The following is a 22,372-nucleotide window of genomic DNA, read 5'->3' as shown; positions in this document are numbered from 1 at the left end:
ATGCATCAACAGGAGAAGATAACCATCACACCTACATAATCACCATTACGCTACATAATTGTTGAAGCAGGAACGTAAATTGCAAAAAACTGAATGTTACTTCATGCTCTGATCCCCATTTGGCTCCAATAGCTCTCGGAAATCCAAGTGACAATCTTTTCATTCTGATTATAGTATTCACATATACTAGTTTCCAAGGAGAAGTCAGTTCCTTAACAACCAAGTAATGCTATTCTCCAAGCTCTTGGAAGAAATGAGGCAAACTGCAATCCATGAGAAACAGGATGTGAAAAACATGAAGCTGTGAGTTTTGTCTTTCACAGACAACTTGTTCTCTTGTTGTACTGTTCCAATTACTGACTATTAGAAAGCAGCTACAGTAACAGTAAATACAATTAAAAAGTATATTACTATGAAGAGCATCTATTGTACAATATGTACATTTAAAATGTTAGTTTAGCATAAATGCTGCTGGACAGATGCCTGCAAATACCTCTACTCTTATACTCGTAAGTTGTGCTAAAGAATACGTCCAGACCAAGTTCCACTCCGTTTTACCTGTGCTAGACCTATATTACAGAGTTAAATTATTATACCATACATATCCTAAACCACCAAAGACATCAGCACTGGATGTAAAATGTGTAATACATACAAAATTAAAATATAAAAGATGACTACAAAATAATCTACTTTTTTTTTTTTAAATTTAGTCATCGCCAATTATTTTTACCCCGGTTTTCACCCCAATTTAGCATGCCCAATTATTATCTGTATCCCCGGCTCACCGCTCGCAACCCCCCCGCCGACTCAGGAAACGGAGGCTGAAACACGCGTCCTCTGAAACACGCGTCCTCCGAAACGTGCTCCTTCCAAGCCGTCATTTTTCGCACTGCAGATCCACAGCAATGCTACCAGACCTATAGTGCCGGAGGACAACACAGATCTGGCGGCTCCGCTGCAGAGCCACAGGCGCCCTATCGGCCACAGGGGTCGCTGATGCGCGGTGAGCCGTGGATTCCCCTGCCGACCTAAGCCCTCCCTACCCGGGCAGCGCTCAGCCAATTGTGCGCCGCCCCCTAGGAACTCTCGGTCACGGTCAGCTGTGACATAGCCTGGATTCGAACCAGCGATCTCCAGGCTATAGGGCACATCCTGCGAGGAGCGCCATTACTGGATGCGCCACTCGGGAGCCCCCAAAATAATCTACTTAATACTAATGGTCTACTTTTTCATTGTTGTGTACTGCGGTTTAAAACGGTAAACAACATTTTACAGAGGTTTAAATGTTTAATTTATTAACTTCTAATATAAATCATGGCAAATGTAGTAACTGGTAATACGATTCATATGGAACTCTGGAAAACAAATATTTCATAAAATACAATCAGAAATGATATGCCCATGGCTTAAACTTCAAATTATGTTTCTTCAATACAAGTAGTGCAAGTGTCTTAAAACATTTTGAACATTAGCAGGAGACATCCAGAGGTGTTTCCTATCCTCAGATGGTTAATCTGGAGTGCAGGCAATTTTGATTCTAAAAACGCAATCACCTACATCAACAAATTCAACGCCAGCCCGGAATTCCTGGAGCTCCTGCTTTCTCAGCCATGCAATCAGAAGAATAGGACTGTGCTTATCAACAAAATGTAAACAAGAATAATGATACTGCAGTGCATGTTCCATAAATCAGCCTCGTCTAATGCAGTCAGAGTGGCTCTTAGCTGGTCTGTGGAACAGCTTTTAGGATAAAGGAGAAAAAAAGACTGGATATTCTAAAAGGACAGCAATATCAACAGGGAACTAAGTCAGTCTGTGAATGCTAATTGAGAACAAAAAAAAAAAAAAACAGGTCACATGTCTTTTCCAATTCTTTCTTAATGCAATTTATACAAGGAACAGTTTGATGCAGTAAATAAAGCAAAGAGATATTTAGGAATCTCAGTACTAGTGCTGCATAACCTAATATAATTGATTACAGCTTTGATTAATCAGACAATTAACACATGCAATTTCAATTACAATGATGCAGTTTGTTGATTTTTTTTTTACTTAACTTTAAAATCAATAACAAATCTGAAATGCTGTTTACAGTAGGATGTTGCACATCTAATGCCTTTAGTATAACAACATAAGTAAGATTGTAAAGATGTTTTTCTTGGTGTTATGTGAAATGCATTGTAAAATACTTCTGTAAAATGTACTTTAACTGTTAAAAAAAATCTTCTAAATTAAACAAACATGTAGTTCAAGTTCTACATTTTATCCATTATAAAGTTTTATCCAAGTATAACTGTTGTTAAATTCAAGTTTAAGTCTTTCTCAACGTTGAGATGAGGTTTGATTCACATTCTTATCTAAGCACAAATACATTTCTCTTACAGGACCAAGATTTTCACACTTTTATAATTTGGGAGTGGAGACCACACTAAACTCCGGATTTAAGAACGTAAACCTAATTTTAACATTGGAGACATTGACAGATTTTTTTCTTTCTATTTTGGTGGTACCTTGTGGGTAATTTGGGTTTCTATGTAGTTTTCTTTTAGGGAGAGACATTTTCCTGCCAAATGAAAATAACCTAATAAATGCTATCGTGCAGCTTTCTTAAACTGGCTTTCCATTACGTTTTTAGATTGCTTTGAAGAACCACAAGTGCAGCCTGCCTCATTTGGACACCAAAAAAAAAAAAAACAAGCACAGGGATGGAAATAAAAAAAAAAACAAAAAAAAACAGTGTTACACAAACAAACCAAAAAAAAAAAGAAAAAAGAATTCCACAAGAAAGTGCTGTGTACTATCCTTGTATTATTTGCCAAACATTTTTGACTGATATATTTATTATAAACCTATCACACCTGTACATATATAAACCGGTTTCCCTACAGAACCGTAGCTTCAGCAATTCGGATCCTTATGGTAGTCTACGAACAAAGCTAAAATACCAGCACTTTAGCTTTGATATGAAAATGTTTATTACATTTTTAAAAAACTGGTAGTAAATCTACAATAAATCCATCTGTGGATGAGTCCCTCCAGCTGTTCATGGGGAGGATTCTCTTTAAGCAGTACATTCTGATGAAGTGTGCCTGTTATGGGATTAAACATACAAACTGTAAGAGTTCCACTGGGTACACTCATCAGTTTAGAATGTACACGGGGAAGGACTCTCAGATTGAGCCAGCTGGCTGCCCCAGATTCTTGCAGACGACTGTCAAAAACCTGGAATTGATCATACTTTAGCACTGTCCAAAATATAACTTAAATTTGATATTGGAGCAAGCTAGCAGTGCATCTTAAATACTACAGTATGACCCTTTTGAGCCTGAGGCAACCAAACTGACACCCATACTCACAAACATCATCTGATGACAGCCGTATCATCCAGAATACACAATGAAAAAGCAGCAGCAGGAGTACTGTCGTTTATTTTCTGTTACCCTCCTGAGAGTGAATTCCCTAAGCCATGAGTACACTGCAAACTGTGCTGCAGGGTTTATGCTATCCACAGCCACCCCTGTTTATGGGTTAAAACTTTATCCACTGCAGCATTGGTTACTGTCTTCAAGGCTTTCTGGAAAAATAAAGTGGACCGAAGTTTAGTTTCCTGTGCTGTCAAGAAGTTTGGATAAGCAGAGGAAGAAAAAAAAAAAAACACACGCAGGTGAGTTTGTGTTTAAAAATAATATCACTTTTATAAACAAACATTCTGAACAGGCCTAGTCAGGTGGCAGCATACACTGGGTAGTTTTATTTAATTGACTTTAGTTTATTGCTTGCAACAAGTACAGTACATATTTGTTTTGCCTGTTATTCATGCCAGAATTATAACAAAGGGAAAATCAATAACCCACCAGCATCAAAGTACTTCCGTTCACATCGTTTTGTGGTGCTCAAATACCTTATTCAAAAATTCCCAATTCCATTGAAATGGGAGTTTGTGAAGGGGAATGTTATATCAAACTGAATGACTTGTAAACATGAAGAATTATTGGCCCAGTGGGTGTCATTATATGGTAATTATGAGAGGCTATGCTGATATATAAGAAATCATGCATCATAGGAACACACCAAAAATTAAACATGCATTGCATTAAAAGGGCATTAACAATGACTTTGTATATTCCATTCCTGTATCTATGCATCCATTTTATAATATAAAAAATGGTGACTCAAGGGGATATGTAGTTCCCCATGAAAATGCCCATTTCTGAAAGAATAGTGTAAATACATATTTTTGAGCACCTAAAAATAAATACAGAAAACGTTTGTTCTACTGTTGCTCTACCTATAACATTCAGGAACCTGACAGCCGGTTTAGTTTGCTTCCTGTAAATGAATGAACACATTGCATAGAGCTACACGATTTCCTGAAAATATCTTTAACGAAAAAGACACCAGCTGCATCAAAGATCGGAAATATTTCTGCTAAAGATCGCTGTGTCAAATATAAGGAGCCATTTTACGTGTCGTTTTTATTTATGTTTATTTATTTTTTTATGATTAACTGATGGTTAAAATAGAATATCTTTAAAAAGGTGGACATGAATAAACTACATATTCTGGGATTTACTGTAGTTCAGGTGGTATAACTGTAGAGAAATGATCAATTCTGAACATGAAACGCAATTTTTTCTGCTTTGATAAATATTATGTTTAATTGTGAAATATCTATTTTTAGACTGTGATGTGGTATGAAATAAGCAATTTCTTGAAATTCCTGAGAATGTACTTTTGACAATCGTGTGGAAGCACTAAAGGAAGCTCTGTGCCCTGTCCCTGGTAGTTTTTTTTTCTTTTAATACCAAGTTTCATTGGCCCTTGCACATTGTGTTATTTGTTTTAATGTAGTGCAATATACATTTAACACAAGATTTGCAACGGGAATACAGGAGATAAGGAAGTGTATTTGTGTCTCATTAAGATGATGATTCTTCAATTTGTATTCAGCGCATTTTGACCCTTGGAATGATTTAGATCGTACCGTTTCCAAAATCTAGAAGAGTATAGTACAATGATGGCAAGATGACATTATGAATCTAGAAAGAGAACATTCCATTCTTGGTGCCAGAAGTCATTGTAAACATAGCCATGGATATGTGAAAAAGGGATAAAGCTATGTAGCAGTGAAAAGAATCAAATAATGCAGCTGTGTACCAAACATTAAGCCTGTACAGCACATAGACTGTACAGCAGAAACTGAAGTCACATGACTTCATGGCAGCTACAGAGGTCATTGTCTCCAATCCATATAGCATGTATAGCAGGGTTTATATAGCCCTGCAAAAATGAAGTCACTATTTCAAATTGTTTCTGAGATATTAAGCTTTGACAATGTGACAATGGCAGCTTTATAAAATATCTGGCACAATCAGTATAATGTTTTATGTACAATACCAACAATCAAACTTGACAGACAGAATCACACGATACAGCCAATACCTTCAACTATTACGTCCGGAAACCAAAAAGTCACATGACCCCTATAGAGCTGTCATTATAGGTCACAGGTCAAAGTGAGGCGTTCTGTTAAATTTCACCTGGGTCTTGTTTCTTTAAGTTCAGCAAAACAATCAATAACTTAACTTTCCGTTGCTGGTTCACATTCCTGTGTTTTCTGCATTTTTTATTTTTACATGTTCTACACTATGTTCTACATCTATGACATCGTTCTAGCTACTGTCTTCACTTACAACAGACAGTTTTGTCTGTGTAAGTGGGATTTCAAACTCAATGTTGGTCGACAGGGTGGGACAAATCACTCTGTATGCTGCTGGCCATTTGGCCACTAACTTCCATAAACATGATGAGCAGTATTTTCAAATGGGGACAATATGTATATTTTGCACGCACATTGCTTTTGCATGCTTTTTTTCATGTAATGGATGTTTTTTTTTTGTTTTTTTATTAACTTTCAATTGCGGGAGGGGGTTTAAATACAAATCGATGTGCCAGGGAATGAACTATTTAAATTCCAAACAACTACATTCTGTGCATAGAATGCCAGGCTGCTGAAAAAGTAGCGGTCGTCACATTAAAATGATAATTTTCTAGAGTTATTATACAACAAATGTTCTTAAATATTTAAATGATTACATGAAAAACAGTAAATGCTACAATGTACAGTATTTCGTTCAGACATTCTACTTTTATCATCAGTGAATCATCTAACAAAATGAAAACAAATAAAAGTGAAAATAACGAGAGACATATGAAATGTCCCCTTCTTGTACTGGACAGATCAATCTTTAGTAGGTTATCTCTGCCAGGTGCCCGTTTCATAAAAGTTCTGCCATTGTGCTTGCGAGGATGCAGAGGGCGTCGCTGCAAGTGTTTCATAAAACGCATTGCAAGTGCAGTCGCTTGCGACCACTCTTGCAATCTGCATTGAGAAAAACCAGAAACTCGGTAATCAACTTTAAAGCCCAGCGACCGATTACGTAATTACATACAAACGGCAGGTTTGCCAAGGAAAGCCAATTTTTCGAAAGAATACATTTATACAATTATTGAAATGGTTGGTCAACACAAATCCATTCTATTCGGCAACTTGTCAGAAACTTTAGTTACAAAGAAAAGGAAAAAAGTGGAACAGTAGAAAGAAATTGATAGATCTAGTGAGCAGAACAAAATTAAAAGGGAGATGGAAAAATTATCTAAATATAATTGGTGAAGCAGCTGTTGCTGATATTGAGAGGATTGGAATAAGCAAAAAAAGAAAAGCAGATAGCGAAGCTCTTCATGCTGCCTTTGACCCAACATAAGTAAACACGTATTTTGTTATCCATCTAAGTAAGAAATAATGACAATAGACAATACAATGCATTATTATTATTATTATCATCTTAACCACTGTCTCCCAAAAGCCATCCATCTCCAATATCTTCTCCAATATCTTCTCCAATATCACAATTTATCAAAATGAAACTGCCGTTTGTACTCCCAGGGTATCGAATGACAGCATCTAACACAGATGTTTTGGGATCTGAGATGGCTTGAATATTATGGAATTAAAATCTTTGCTGCATATGTACAGGTGCTCATTTGCAGTAGGGGGGACATTTCTTGATCTAATAAATTGCAGAGTATTACAAAATGCAGCACATGTACATTTTGTATTTGAATTGTGACATTATTTTTATGAACCTTTTCAGTCAGGCTTTAGACCATTATATAGAACAGAAACAGCCCTTGTTAAAGTTGTCAATGATCTGTTTATGGCTGCTGATTCTGGCACTTTATCCATCTTGGTTCTCTTGGATCTTAGTGCTGCGTTTGATACTATTGATCATGCCATTCTTCTGAGTGCTGCGTTTGATACTGTTGATCATGCCATTCTTCTGAGTGCTGCATTTGATACTGTTGATCATGCCATTCTTCTTAGTCATTTGGAGACCTATGTGAGGATTACAGGCACTGCTCTTTGCTGGGTCAGATCTTACCTGTCTGACAGAAAGCAATCGGTTTCAGTAGGTGGTCATTCCACAGGTGTTTCACAGGGTTCTATACTGGGGCCTCTCTTATTCAGCATCTATATGCTGCCACTCTGCCAGGTAATCTGTCATTACAGAGCGAGTTTCCACTCATATGCAGACAATACTCAGATTTATTTACAGACTAAACCTGAAACTAAAGTGTCCTTTTCTGTACTTTCACACTGCTTGGCTGAAGTTAAATTATGGATGTAACAGAACTTTTTGCAGTTGAATTGTGAAAGGACAGAGGTAATGTTGCTTGGCTCTCCACATCAATTGCACAAACACGGTAGCTTTACATCGTTATTTATCTGATTGAAATTCGGTCTAGCTCTGAAATTAGGAATCTTTGGTGTCATTTTTTACCCTAGTTTAACCTTCGAGTCTCACGTGAATGCCACCAAGGTGTCATTTTTTCATCTCCGTAACAGTGCTTGACTATGACCTATTCTCGCTCTACCTGATGTGGAGAAGCTAGGCCATGCCTTTGTCTCTTCTCAATGTCATTACCGCAATGCCTTGCTTGCAGGTGTATTAAAAAATGCTCTCTGTAGGCTATAGTATGTACAGAATTCTGCAGATACAGTTTTAAAAAGAACTAGAACCTGTGAACATATGAAACCTGTTTTGGCATTATTGCATTGGCTGTCTGTTAAGAGGAGGGTTCATATTAAAATACTGTTGACCTATAAAGCCTTGAATGGTCTTGGCTCCAAGTTACATTCCTGTGCGTTGTGATCTGCAGCCTCTGGACTGTTAAGAGTCCAGGCTCCGCTCTATGGGTGATCAGGCATTTTGCAGTTATGCACCTAGGCTCTGGAATGCTCTTCCCCTTGAAATGAAAGGCTCACGAAGTGTTGGTATTTTTAAAGCACGGCTGAAAACATACGTTTTTAAACTGGAATTTGTATCTACTTAAATTGTAACTTTTAAATTGCTACTTTAACACTGGCTGTTGTATGTGTCTGTTGTAATTTTAATTGTAGAGCGCTTTGAGGTGTACTACATAAAGATTATTATTATTATTATTATTATTATTATTATTATTATAATAAAAGCTTTTTTTTAATGGTTTAAAAAACTTGTTTTAAAGTTTTTGTTTCAGATATCTTTAAGTTAGCTTATAACTGAGTTATAAAAAACATTTAGATTGTTTTCCGTTGAAATCTAAAAGTACCTTTGACCATCCTAAGATTAGTTATCGGTACTTTGATATTAAATTGTGTCTGCATATGCATGAAGATGATTCGACCGGTCCCTAAATACGTTTTCCCTTCTGATTTCTCTTCCATATCAACAGCTAGCCAGATGTATGAGCGGCATGATATGTCTAAAACAGGATTTACCATGAAAATTGCTACTTACTGTTAAGGATTAAGTGTATGCGCTGTAATGTAATGCTAAGGATATTAAGTAAGGTGCTTATTTTGATCTATTTGAGTTATGTACATTTTTTTTTTTTTTCAGGGCTTTCACTTTCTGTATACTGTATAAAATTATTGTTTTCGGTAACTTTCCACAATGCTTGGGCATTTTTTTCTTTCACAATAGTAGTAACTCGACATTAGTTGTACCTTTTTTCCTTTGCAGTTTTCCACAACAAAATCCTTATGGTCACGGGCACATTCTTCTGGGGTTTGTGTGTCTAGGCATTTAACATTTTGCCACAATTTGCAATTCTGTTTTAAATTCTCACTATCGAACTGTAATATACAGTACTGTGCAAAAGTTTTAGGCAGGTGTGAAAAAATGCTGTAAAGTAAGAATGCTTTCAAAAATAGACATGTTAATAGATTATATTTATCAATTAACTAAATGCAAAGTGAGTGAACAGAAGAAAAATCTAAATCAAATCCATATTTGGTGTGACCACCCTTTGCCTTCAAAACAGCATCAATTCTTCTAGGTACACTTGCACAAAGTCAGGGATTTTGTAGGCATATAGTCAGGTGTATGATTAAACAATTATACCAAACAGGTGCTAATGATCATCAATTCAATATGTAGGTTGAAACACAATCATTAACTGAAACAGAAACAGCTGTGTAGGAGGAATAAAACTGGATGAGGAACAGCCAAACTCAGCTAACAAGGTGAGGTTGCTGAAGACAGTTTACTGTCAAAAGTTATACACCATGGCAAGACTGAGCACAGCAACAAGACACAAGGTAGTTATACTGCATCAGCAAGGTCTCTCCCAGGCAGAAATTTCAAGGCAGACAGGGGTTTCCAGATATGCTTTCCAAACTCTTTTGAAGAAGCACAAAGAAACGGGCAACGTTGAGGACCGTAGACGCAGTGGTCGGCCAAGGAAACTTACTGCAGCAGATGAAAGACATATCATGCTTACTTCCCTTCGCAATCGGAAGATGTCCAGCAGTGCCATCAGCTCAGAATTGGCAGAAAACAGTGGGACCCTGGTACACCCATCTACTGTCCTGAGAAGTCTGGTCAGAAGTGGCCTTCATGGAAGACTTGCGGCCAAAAAGCCATACCTCCGACGTGGAAACAAGGCCAAGCGACTCAACTATGCACAAAAACACAGGAACTGGGGTGCAGAAAAATGGCAGCAGGTGCTCTGGACTGATGAGTCAAAATTTGAAATATTTGGCTGCAGCAGAAGGCAGTTTGTTCGCCGAAGGGCTGGAGAGCGGTACACGAATGAGTGTCTGCAGGCAATAGTGAAGCATGGTGGAGGTTCCTTGCAAGTTTGGGGCTGCATTTCTGCAAATGGAGTTGGGGATTTGGTCAGAATTAATGGTCTCCTCAATGCTGAGAAGTACAGGCAGATACTTATCCATCATGCAATACCATCAGGGAGGCATCTGATTGGCCCCAAATTTATTCTGCAGCATGACAACGACCCCAAACATACAGCGAAAGTCATTAAGAACTATCTTCAGCGTAAAGAAGAACAAGGAGTCCTGGAAGTGATGGTATGGCCCCCACAGAGCCCTGATCTGTCTGGGATTACATGAAGAGAGAGAAGCAACTGAGGCTGCCTAAATCCACAGAAGAACTGTGGTTAGTTCTCCAAGATGTTTGGGCCAACCTACCTGCCGAGTTCCATCAAAAACTGTGTGCAAGTGTACCTAGAAGAATTGATGCTGTTTTGAAGACAAAGGGTGGTCACACCAAATATTGATTTTATGTACATTTTTCTTCTGTTCACTCACTTTGCATTTTGTTAATTGATAAATATAAACTATTAACATGTCTATTTTTGAAAGCATTCTTACTTTACAGCATTTTTTCACACCTGCCTAAAACTTTTGCACAGTACTGTAGCTTTGAATCACGCGAACAAGCCTTCTACTGTAATTGTAATCTTGTTTTAAATCTTGCAAGCGGAGTCTCCAATATAAATGTAGAATTTGCTGGCACTCACTAGTTGGGTGGGTTTAAAATATTCAGAATGAATCAATAAATAGTAACAAGTCAGGAAAGAGGGACATTGTCCAGCTGCAGTGGGAAAGGTGGTTTTATTTTAGTTTTTTTGTACTGTAGTACATGGGAAAGGGATGAAGTTCACGTAAATTGACAGTCCCACTTTTGGAACACTGGTCCCAGTGTCCCCAGAACCTTTCTTAGGACGCCCATTTCGTCTCGTTTTTTTCCCCCAGAGCATCGTTGCGTCTCTAACAGAGTATTGTATTTTCATGCAGGTTGCTGTATTACTACTATACCTAACTTATTACAGTACAGTGACACTTGATGTGACTAAAGGGAAGGTTTAATGAGCAGTAGCATTAAAAAGTGGCTGTACAGTGCCATACAAATCTGGAGAATTACTGAACAGTCAACGTTCATATTTGCAACCAATCAGAGAATTGCGTGTGGGTTTATCCACCGACTGTTGCTAAAACTAACTGGCGGCTATCCTCGTCTGAATCATCACTCTCGCTGCCTGAAGAGGTTAGACTACTGTAGTCTAACAACGGCTCATACAGGTACCATTTGTATTGTGTTGGAATTATTCTCTGTATCCACGATATTTGTATATCTGCATGCAAACGGCTTTACTTCGTGTGTGGCTAAAGGCGACAATTTCGGAAATCAACCCTGACATGTTACACCACTGTGTGCTGATTACAACACAGTACACTGAAGCTTGCTGTGGTTTGAACAACAATAGGAGTGGGTGTAAAATATGACATTTTCTATTGAAATAAGTCTATATTCACTTCAGTTCGGTTCACCACAGGTAGCCTCTAAGAAATGTGTGTTAGTGAATAATACAAAATAATTTATTTTCACATTTGCGAAATTCATGTTTCATAAAAAAAATATTTCTTTAAGTATACATTTTATGTTTTTAGCAATAATGAAATACAATAGTTTCAGGTCCCCAGGTGCCAATTTAATTTCTTACATTACAAAAAAAGAATCATGTCCTCGTTTAATTTACCTTTCTTCTTTAAAAGATATCTAAATAAAGCTGCCTTAGAGGCAAGATAAATCTCTTTTTAATTTGGTGACCCTTAAATATATTATAGAAGAAGTATATTTTATCCTGCAAAGTTTAAGAAAAAAAGAGACAATGGGGATTCATATTTAAGATTAATGTTATCTGTTGCATACGTGTGATAGCTATATAAGGTATTTTACTTTATCACAGCTATTAGTTTAATACAAGAAAAACAACACATTGATAAAAACATGTTTTTCCTTCAGCATGAGGCAAATGTCAGGGATCGAATTACTGGGGGGCTGGGGGTGGGGTTGATCCCTTTAAGTTTCTTCAGATAGTTTTATTTCCAAATTTCCTTTTCAACAGGTTTTAAGCCGAAAGGCATCACTTAAAACAGAAAGGAACCTATTAAACGCGTCAATTGTATGATGACATGTCCTGCCTTGTCTCTGCAGTTTTTCAGTACCAATCAATGATAATGAGAGTGTCTCCTGACAATATGAAAGCTTCTCTGCACATTCTGCATGGCTAATTCTTATATGAAAGAAGATTAAATGGTATTCCTTTTGTAAGTAAAGAAGTGACATTTCATTTGATCAGAAAAGGAACACGATTTAATCTTATTACACTTGATCCATGTTTCAGCCTATACTGTTGACTCAAAAAAGAATCTGCAAAGATCAGAAAAAAATTCGTAAAATGCGTAGTTATCTAATTTAGACTGTCAGAAGACAATTGTCATAGGGTTTGCCTATGTGGATTACTATTTGCCATACTTAATAACTACTTCATAAAGAAATTCCTGTTTCTGCAATCAGGACAGCTTCTAAACAAAACGTTAGGTTACTTACCGTAACCCTGGTTCCCTGAAAGAGAAGACGACCAACAACATACAGATATGCCTGCCTATTGGTAGGTATTCATTGGGCTCTTTATATCAGAGCTGCCGATAGGGGTGACGTCCTCGGTTCCGCCTACAGAGGGATCAAAATAGTCAGCCCACGGAAGCTATTTCTCTTTTTGCATCAAACCCATGAAGGCAACCGATGCGACCTTGCCGGCACGATCATACGCAGTCAAGACTGTGTCCACAATCCAAGGCACCGTGCGCACTGAGCACCGGGCACCGAGGCACTGAAGTACCAGGGGCTGAGCGTGCACCAAGGTACTGAAGCACCGGGGGCAGCTAATGCAGCGATGCCTACCCTGACCGCGTGTAGTCACACCTGGTCAGCGCGCAGCATATACCAGTGGGACACACAGGCTGAAGCCGCGGTGGGCCAAGAAACACAACAGGGGAAAAAAACACACCTTTTCAGGGTGGGCGGGCCGAGGGAGCCAGCGAGGTCTACTCAACAGCGGGGTAGGTGGGAACGCAGCCTCGGTGGAGGAATTACACGGCTGACTGGCTGTTTTTTTTTTTTTTTTTTATACTGCTAATTTTCACAACACAACACAGGAAAAGCAGGGTTGTATGACAGGGTCGATAGACACGCAACAACAACAGTATAATAATTTAATATATATTTCGCACAACTGCGCACACAGCAGTCGGCGAATCACTCAATGGTGGGGATACAGCAGAGCCTGGCCTCGGCAGAGGAACCGTGTACTCCCCAAGACTGTGAGCTGAAAAGACAACACAAACACTTAAGTAATACTGCACAGGCAGTCGCTCACATACGACAGACAGTAAACAGTAAAGACAGTCTGCAACGCAAGTTGTGAAAAAAGGCACAGAAAGCACAAGAGCTAGAATGCAGCCGCTGATTCCAGAAAAGTGGCAAGCCAGCTTTAAGCATGAATGCAGGGGAACTGCAGTCGACTCGGAAAAGCTCTTTCAAAATACGCTCAGTTGTAAACACAGATGTCTTATCTTACCATCTTGAGTGGCAAAAAGAGAAATGGCTTCCGTGGGCTGACTATTTTGATCCCTCGGTAGGCGGAACCGAGGATGTCCCCCCAGGATCGGCAGCTCTGACATAAAGACTTCAGTAAATACCTACCAATAGGCAGGCATATCCCATAATTATGTTGTTGATCATCTTCGAATTGAAAGGGAACTCAGAAAAGCGTATTAGTGGGCTTCACTTATTGCACAGTCAAAAGATAGGATATTTAACACATTTCATCACCTTTAATAATAATAGTTTAATAGTAGAAAGTAGATACAAATCCTTGTATCTATTAATCACGGCACACTAATGATTCAAGCAGAAACTGCAATAGAAAGAAAAAAAATACAGAACCAATACCATGTCATATTAAATGTGAGAAATTAAATATTTTGAAAACAAAAAAAATTCCATGAAGTAACCATTTAATAAATATTGATAAGTAATGTTTTCATACAGAAAGGGCCTGGTTTGCAGATTGGACACTGGAGGACAGCATACAGATGGAAAGTGGAAATCAAAAGGAGAAGATGCAGTTTTAGGCAGAAAAGGGACTAGATTTGCAGCAGTAAATCAGCAATAAAATAGACTCTTGATATTATTGAATTTCTGCTGTGTAATGTAATAACTATACTTATTGTGTAGACATGAAATTACAAAGAAAATAAGATAATTTATTCACAAAAAAAGTTTTTGAAAGTGTATACTGTATATTTTTTTTATTATTTGTTTATTTAGCAGACGCCTTTATCCAAGGCGACTTACAGAGAGTAGGGTGTGTGAACTATGCATCAGCTGCAGAGTCACTTACAATTACATCTCACCCGAAAGATGTAGCACAAGGAGGTTAAGTGACTTGCTCAGGGTCACACAATGAGTCGGTGGTTGAGGTGGGATTTGAACCGGGGACCTCCTGGTTACAAGCCCTTTTCTTTAACCACTGGACCACACAGCCTCCTATATGCACGCGGGAAACTGGACAGGCTGCAGGGCAGATTCGCCATGCTGGGCCACACAGCTACTCTTATTTTTTTCATACAATTACCCATTTATACAGTTGGGTTTTTACTGGAGCAATCTAGGTAAAGTACCTTGCTCAAGGGTACAGCAGCAGTGTCCCCCACCTGGGATTGAACCCACGACTCTCTGGTCAAGTCCAGAGCCCTAACCACTACTCCACACTGCTGCCCTATGTGCGATTGTGACAATGCCTAGAAGAGTGAAATTATCATCTAGGATGTGAGTGATGGTAAAACAAAAAGGGGGGTTATATTAAAACTCTTATTTTGCTTACTGGACGTAAACACAAAGCTTTTTTTTCCTTTCATTTTCATTGTCTTGCTCTTTTTAAAACGCCTCCGAAAATCACTGTTTTGTTGAATGTCCAAGTATTATATCTTCTCCAGTGTACTGTGTTTGCTGTAGCAAGAGTGGTAATGGTGGTGGTCTGTATTTAAATGAAGCTGCAGACCAGGGGGTGTCATGATGCAGGAACATGTATATTATATAAGAAATAACCCTCGCCAGGGTGTGGGTAAGACAATTACATGAAGTTGTTTTTCTAGTGTTCTTTTCAGTTGTGTTCTCCTCAATTTCATCTAGTTGTCTGTTAGAAATATTAAGGTGTCTACTTACAGACTTTTAGCTTTTTCCGTGGTTGAGAGACATTTTGTTCTGCTTCACTCTCAAGTTGTTCAAATGATAATGCTTCACTCTCATTCAGAAGTTGTTCAAATGACAATGCTTCACTCTCATTAAGAAGTTGTTCAAATGACAATCCTCCCAAAAAGGTCAAAATTAACTTGTGGAAAGTAACTCATTTTTAATTATTATTATTAAAGACATAGTAATATTAATAGATCAGGTAACGGAGTTGGTCTATGATGTCATAGTCATGCGGCAAGACAATTATTAGCACGTGGTCATGTGATCGTGTTCAGCCAATCACAGCACTTAATTTATACAAGCCATTTTATAAAGGAATATTATTTCACACCTACGTATGTACATTTTTTTCAATATAGCACTATGATTCCATGGCAACACAGAATATAGCAATATGATGGAACAGTTCTGTTTTTAATAAACTGCTTACTGTTTTGGCAGTCTATTATCTCTGCAGTGGCCTAATAAAGCACTGGTGGATATTTTGGATGTGATGCACTTTAACCAGCATAGAGGAGATTATTACAAATCAAGCTTTTCATCATCTTTTACATGATCATAACATTTAGAATTGTGTGCTCTGGACTAACGTTTTAATGCATATCGCGAAAAAAAATTAAATAAAATCAGACACCAGTAAACTAAGAAAAGCAGGTTGTTAACAATGTAAGCTTGCTATTCACTTTGCTATTCAGCTTGCTATGAAGTCCTTTCAGTCAGATACTCAACACAGCCTGTATTTGATTTTGCCAAAAGAAAATTAAGCCATTTTAATTAAGACAATGTAACAGCCATTCGGGGATCGAAAGGCATAATTCAGGCCAAACTGTATGGGCTGTGAGGGAAGTACAGTACTAAAATCAGCTTAAGGCTATTTTATGAGTTCCACTGTATATAATAAAAGGGGAAGGAACAAATCAAATATAGCGTTCACTTGTTTGTTGTACAGAAGGGTACACTGCATGCATGCACAATCTCACCAGGCTTTTATGGTTCACAGCAGGTAACAATATGTCCCTGTCATTATATTAAATGAGCTCTGCAGCTTTTTTCTTTTCACCACCTTCTATGTTGTGCATTAATTAATGCTATATCGACCCTATGAACCTCATTCTTCCCTCGTAACCAGCTTTAAGACTTCACACAATATCAGCCCAGTAGAAGTCCCTGTAATAATCCCATGACAATTTCTGATTCGGGAGATAGAGAAAAGGAGGGGCAGGGTACATCAAGACAAAAGTTAACAAAAACAAAGCATCACTGGTAGCATAATTTATGAGTACAGTATGCCGTATCAGACTGAGTGGTTTGTAAACATGAAGTCATTGTATTTATCTTGCTCTTAATTGTATTATTAATTGTATTACTACTTGTACTGTGATTCTTTAAATGTATTTTTGTTTACAGCTGTAAGTCGCCCTGGATAAGGGCGTCTGCTAATAATAATAATAATAATAATAATAATAATAATAATAATAATAATAATAATAATGGAAAATGTGGAGGGGTATAATTGATTTGTCCAGAGGTTAAAAACAATGTGGCAGTGAAATGGTTATTTTCAGCTGGACACCACCGGTAATGGAACTTTGAGAGAATTCTAGAACACAGGTCATGTACCAACTATAAGACCCTATGCGAATGCATTGAATACAGCTCGTAAAGGCAATGTCTGGAAGCGAGCGGCATGTATTCTAGTGGTGGGCCAAATATCTGAACAATTTATTTTTATTTTTTTTACATGTATTTGAAGGCTAAACAAAACGCCTGTGTCCGTCAACAGAAGATCAACACAGCCACTCTTGGTCCGTATTTACTTCTGGCTGTGCTGCTTCAGATTTAGGAAGCAAGTCAATTGGGGTTCGTTTCTATCTGTTATATGTTAGAGGTCAGGTACGTCACTCCAACTCGGAAAATTAATAACTTGTACAATGAGCAATGTTTTAAATTTTTTTCATGTTGCGATCCTAGTTTTTGTAAGTGGAATGTAATAAAATAAATAAAATGGTGAGTAAATAGTCATTTTTGTTGTACAACGCCCCCTTGTCCACAATTTATTTGAAGCATTTATTCGTTAAAAAGTGATGTTATTACTTTGTTTATTGCGCAGACACAATGGCAGGGATTACTTTAAAAAAAAATCAGTTGTCTACTTTATGTTTTTACCTAAAATAAATACAGACAAGTTTGTTTTTTTTTAACCGTAACTACTTGCATTCTTTGTTTTGTAGTTAATTCATGAAGGTAAATATCCTTACTTCTAGGATATTTTTCAACTTTAATACAGTATTACATAGAATTGCTTTGATAAAGGATTTATTGAATGTGCTGTTAGTATATGTGGGATACATTTTGAGAGTAGGATGCGACATGCTAGAGAGCTATGCGCCATGCTAGAAAGCTGCAAGTATTTGCATGTGCTCTTGTTCCTGAATGTTACTAAATTATTCCTGCCTGGTAATAATAAAACTGCATACACACACATAAAGAACAACATAATGTTTTGCAAATTAAAAAATATCCGAATGAATACCTAAATCTTGAACGAATATCTGAACATGAAAATTCCATGTTTGTTGTTTGTGCCAGCACTATGTATTACTTAAATGGTCAGAGTTAAAACAAACAATGTGCCACTGAAACTGTTAAAAGTTCACCGGACACCACTATGGCCAAAGGTTTTGCATCACCTAGAATTTTAGGATAGAGACAATTAAAAAAAAAAAAAAAAATTATATATATAGGATAGTGGAATTGTGTATGGAAGAGTAATAGAACGGAAGTATACAAGTCCGACACAGAGTTTTTATCCTATGTAGTTCTAAAGAGATAAATCGGGAAAGGGGAAAGAAAACATTTCCCATGAGGCTGTGGGGCTGACTGGCTGTCAGGCCAACAATGAGAGACACGGGAGGCTGATTAAGAATGCAAATAAAAAGGCCCTGTTAATTGTCACACGGTGATGGCAGTGGAAACAGACGGTAAAGCAAAGCATTTCAAGGGAACTTGCTACTTTGATTTACAAGTAGCAAGTTCTGTAAATAGGCACATTTACAGTACAAGAGGTTAAAAATAGGATACATGTCATTTTTGCTACACTAATTGTGTTACAGTAGTTCTCTGGAGAACAATGTCAGTACAGTTCAGCTGTCATGATTATAGTACATCTGCTGATTTCCTACAGTAATTTCCCCTTTTGGAGATGCCACAGGATTCCGTGTAAGCAAGCAAATTCATGTGCTGCCACACACATCACAATTACAGTTTGTGCACTCTGATCAATTTTTAGACATTCAACTAAATAGCCTGTTTCACACACTGCTTGTAAATTTTAAGTACGTTTCACTGCGAAGAGTAATCTCTGGCCTTCGTCCAATTCCAGAATTCGGATAAGCATCACTTCCTCCAAGAAAAAGTTTACTTTCCAGTTTCCTAAGTCACCCAAGGAAACAACATATTCTACTGTTATGTACTTTAAGCTTATCTTTGGCTCTTTGAATGAATAAATGTTTGTGGTGCATAGCTGTAACATTTATAGAGTGGTCTGACTTTACCCAGTCCAGCCCCACCTTTCACTGAAAAACTTGCACACAGTAATCCACAAATGGATGCTGTCTACCCGTAGCTATTTGTACCAGTGACCAACTCTAACTCTTGCCTGACCCTGGCGCTTCACCATCAACAGTTTTTCATGTTACAACTATTAAAGTAAAATACATAAAAATACATAAATGCATTATTTACTGTGAACAGGATGGCTGCAGTGCGTGGCTGCAGTGCGTGGCTGCAGTGCGTAGCTGCAGTGACGTCATGGACCAGGAACACAAAACCAAAACAATGAATGGCGGGGCAAACTGAAACGCTACAGCGCTCAGCTTTTATTAAACAAAACATACAGTTTAAACAAAACAAGACACTACAAAACAAAAGGGCACAAGGGCCTAACAAACAAACACCAAACAAGTAGTATGCTGGTTGCAAAACCAGCATACGTAGCAATTGCTTATTTCTTTTTCCCCATAGACTTACGTCTCCTCTGACACTCTCTCCCCATAATGATGGGAGTGGGTCTTTCATATCTGTGGCTGGAGTCTTAATTACCGATTAAACAATGACCTTATTAAGGCTCCAGCCACATTCCCAGAAGCTTTACAGGGATGGGGATTCAACCCCATCCACACCAGCTACACAGCGAAAGCCAGTCTCAAATAGTAAATGACGGACAGCTTTCGTCCGTCCGCACAAAATATACTACTACTACGACTACTACACAATATATATATATAGGGGCTGGGCTCACCGTCACAGGGAAGAATCAATAATTAGTAAGCATTTATTGCGCAATTCATTTTTACATGCAATTATAAAAGGAGCACGATTCTATCGTGAACACGAAAAATCACGACAAAACGTGCATTTACTTTTTTTGGGGAGGGTATTTAAAAAAACCCATATAAATGTAATAATTAAACATTAAGTCCTATAAAAAGAATGTTCACTTGTTATTGTTTTGTTTATTTCTGGGTGCATTTCATTTTTGCTATGCTTTCCTACCACTATGCTCTGGTTAAATGGAAGTTAAACACACACAAAAAAAAAAAAACCCTGCAACACAGGCTCCTGGATGTACATCAACACCCCACATTACAACAAAGCAACGCAAAAAAGATTTTCCTTCTGGTGAGTTTCATTCATCGGATGATTTTTCGTGCTTGTGTGTACTTATTGTTCTTTTACTTTTTACAGTAGTATTCATTTCCTTTCTTCTTTTTTTTTAATCACTGTCCCATTAATTCTGTTAGTAGAGCTTGAGAAATCTGAAATACTTAAATGGTAAAAAGTACACACTACAGAGCTGTATATTAAGGTCCAATATAAAAACATAAGAAAATTTAAGTGATGCACTTTAACAAGTTTTCCAAGCATATACTTTCTTTAACAGTACATACAGGTGAAGTTAACTGTGTATTTTATTATGTCTTGACTTCCCCACCCCTCCCACCCTAAAAACATTACAATCATTTAAAATGTTAGTAAGTCTACAAGTCTGTGTATTAAACCAATAACATTCGGGCTGGACCTGCAGCTGCCAAGCACCTCTGTCCGCTGGTTCGGATGGAGGGGACTGAGATGGAACCTTTTTTTTTTTTTTTTTTTTTTCCCAATTTTGTTTATGACTTCATTTTTAATTCCCCTGTTTCTGAACCGATACCCTGTGATCCATGCTGGAGGCAACTATTTATGAAAATTGAAAAGCGTGGTATTAATTCGAAAAAAGATTTAACAAATTTGCATGAGCTCTTTACAAAAACAGAAATTATTTTCTTGTGCATCACCCAGAGACGTCTTTGGAAAGATGTAAAAGCATCTCTAAAAAGAAACAAAGCACGTAACTGAGTGAACAATGTACTTTTTGATTTTGTAAGGGGTTTAGGGGGCGATTCAATACGGCAAACTGAAATTAAATATGAGCAGGTTGGGGTTTTGGGGGGGGGGGGGGGGGGGGTCCATATGAGTGGCACAGGTGAACAAAGGATCAACAAAGTGAAGTGGTGCTTCAGATTTGGCAAGTGAGTCAGATACAGATGCAGGTGTGCTTTTACACTTTCCAAACACTGGCCCAACTTGCAGGTAAATGTTAAGTACAGTGATCAAAGTTTTGTTTTGATCCTAGTATTTTCTGTTATGAGGACTGTAAACGAAAACCAAAACGGTGAGGTGTTTTTTCTCTTTGTACAATGCCACCTTTTCTACAGTTTCACGTAAACCACAGTAATGATATTACTTTATGAAAATGTATAATTTGTCACTTTATTATTGTGTAGAAACCATAATGCCGGGGATTTAAAAAAAAACAAAAAACTGATGTCTACTTGTATGCTGTTTCTTCCTGAAATACACTCTTTCTGGACTAGATCATGGTACACAGAAACACAACAGAGAAGCACACAGAATATATTGTAGGATAAGTAATCAGTAATAAAAAAAAAAAAAAAAAAAAAAACCAACAGGGATATAATGTAACACAATGTAACACGGCCAGGTCCTGTTGTAGGTGAGCACCCAGGGTCTGGAAAGTATGGGGAGGATTTCAGAGAATACAATGGAGATTGAAATGGCCATTTTTTTCTTTTTTTTTTTTAAAGGAGTAGTGCCTGGTACATTAAAAAATAGAAGGGTATTTCAGCCCGTACTGCACATTGTTTGACTTGGACCTTTTTGTATAATTTGTTCATATCAGTTGTTTTCTTTATACACATTTTGTACAACATCCCCCCCCTTTTTTTAGTATCTCTTAAAACAAAACTCCCTCTCTACAGCAGTTACTGCATAGTGTAACAGTTCTTAATACTTATCATTTAAGGTTTAACTTAAGAGTTATATAATAGAACATGACTGAGTGATACATGCAGAAGTGTACAAAGCGTTCAGTATTTTCAGCTTCTCTGTTTATGATGAATTGGTTATATTTTCAGGTACACTTTTAAGGCTTATTTTGTATTCATAAATGTATTGTGTACCGGCTGTGCATACGAGTACCAGCACTTTTTTGTTGAGAATTTCACCCCTGGTGTGATGTGTGAAGACTGCTTGGGAAACGAACCATACGGAGTCCACCTAAGAGGTGGTCTCGGTCCGTTTGGCAAACGTCAATGTGAACAGCAGCTGGACTCAGTCCTTTTGCACATAGGAAACAAACTATACAAGGCAACTGGACTCGGAAGTAAACATTCAGTGCCTTGTTTAGTTCATATTAGTTCAAAACTGGGATTGTCACAGTTTTCAGCATACGTTTTTTGTCCCAATTAGAAACAGTAAAATTGAAACAGTAAAATACCAGTCTTGCTTTTGTATTTTTAGTATACAATTGTATCAGTATGCTCAGCAAGTTAATAGCAGAGTAATGTATTAAATTGTGTGTT

The 22,372-nt window shown here is 37.6% G+C and overlaps 1 protein-coding gene across 3 annotated transcripts in view; it reads right to left on the bottom strand.

The window, feature by feature from the left end:
- The window catches only part of LOC117402431 (AT-rich interactive domain-containing protein 4B-like), a 146,625-nt gene that overhangs the window by 76,908 nt on the left and 47,345 nt on the right, over positions 1-22,372 (bottom strand). The window lies entirely within an intron of this gene.

Source organism: Acipenser ruthenus, chromosome 5, assembly GCF_902713425.1.
Source record: "Acipenser ruthenus chromosome 5, fAciRut3.2 maternal haplotype, whole genome shotgun sequence".
Lineage (NCBI taxonomy): Eukaryota > Metazoa > Chordata > Actinopteri > Acipenseriformes > Acipenseridae > Acipenser > Acipenser ruthenus.
This window is presented reverse-complemented; position numbering and strand designations above follow the sequence as displayed.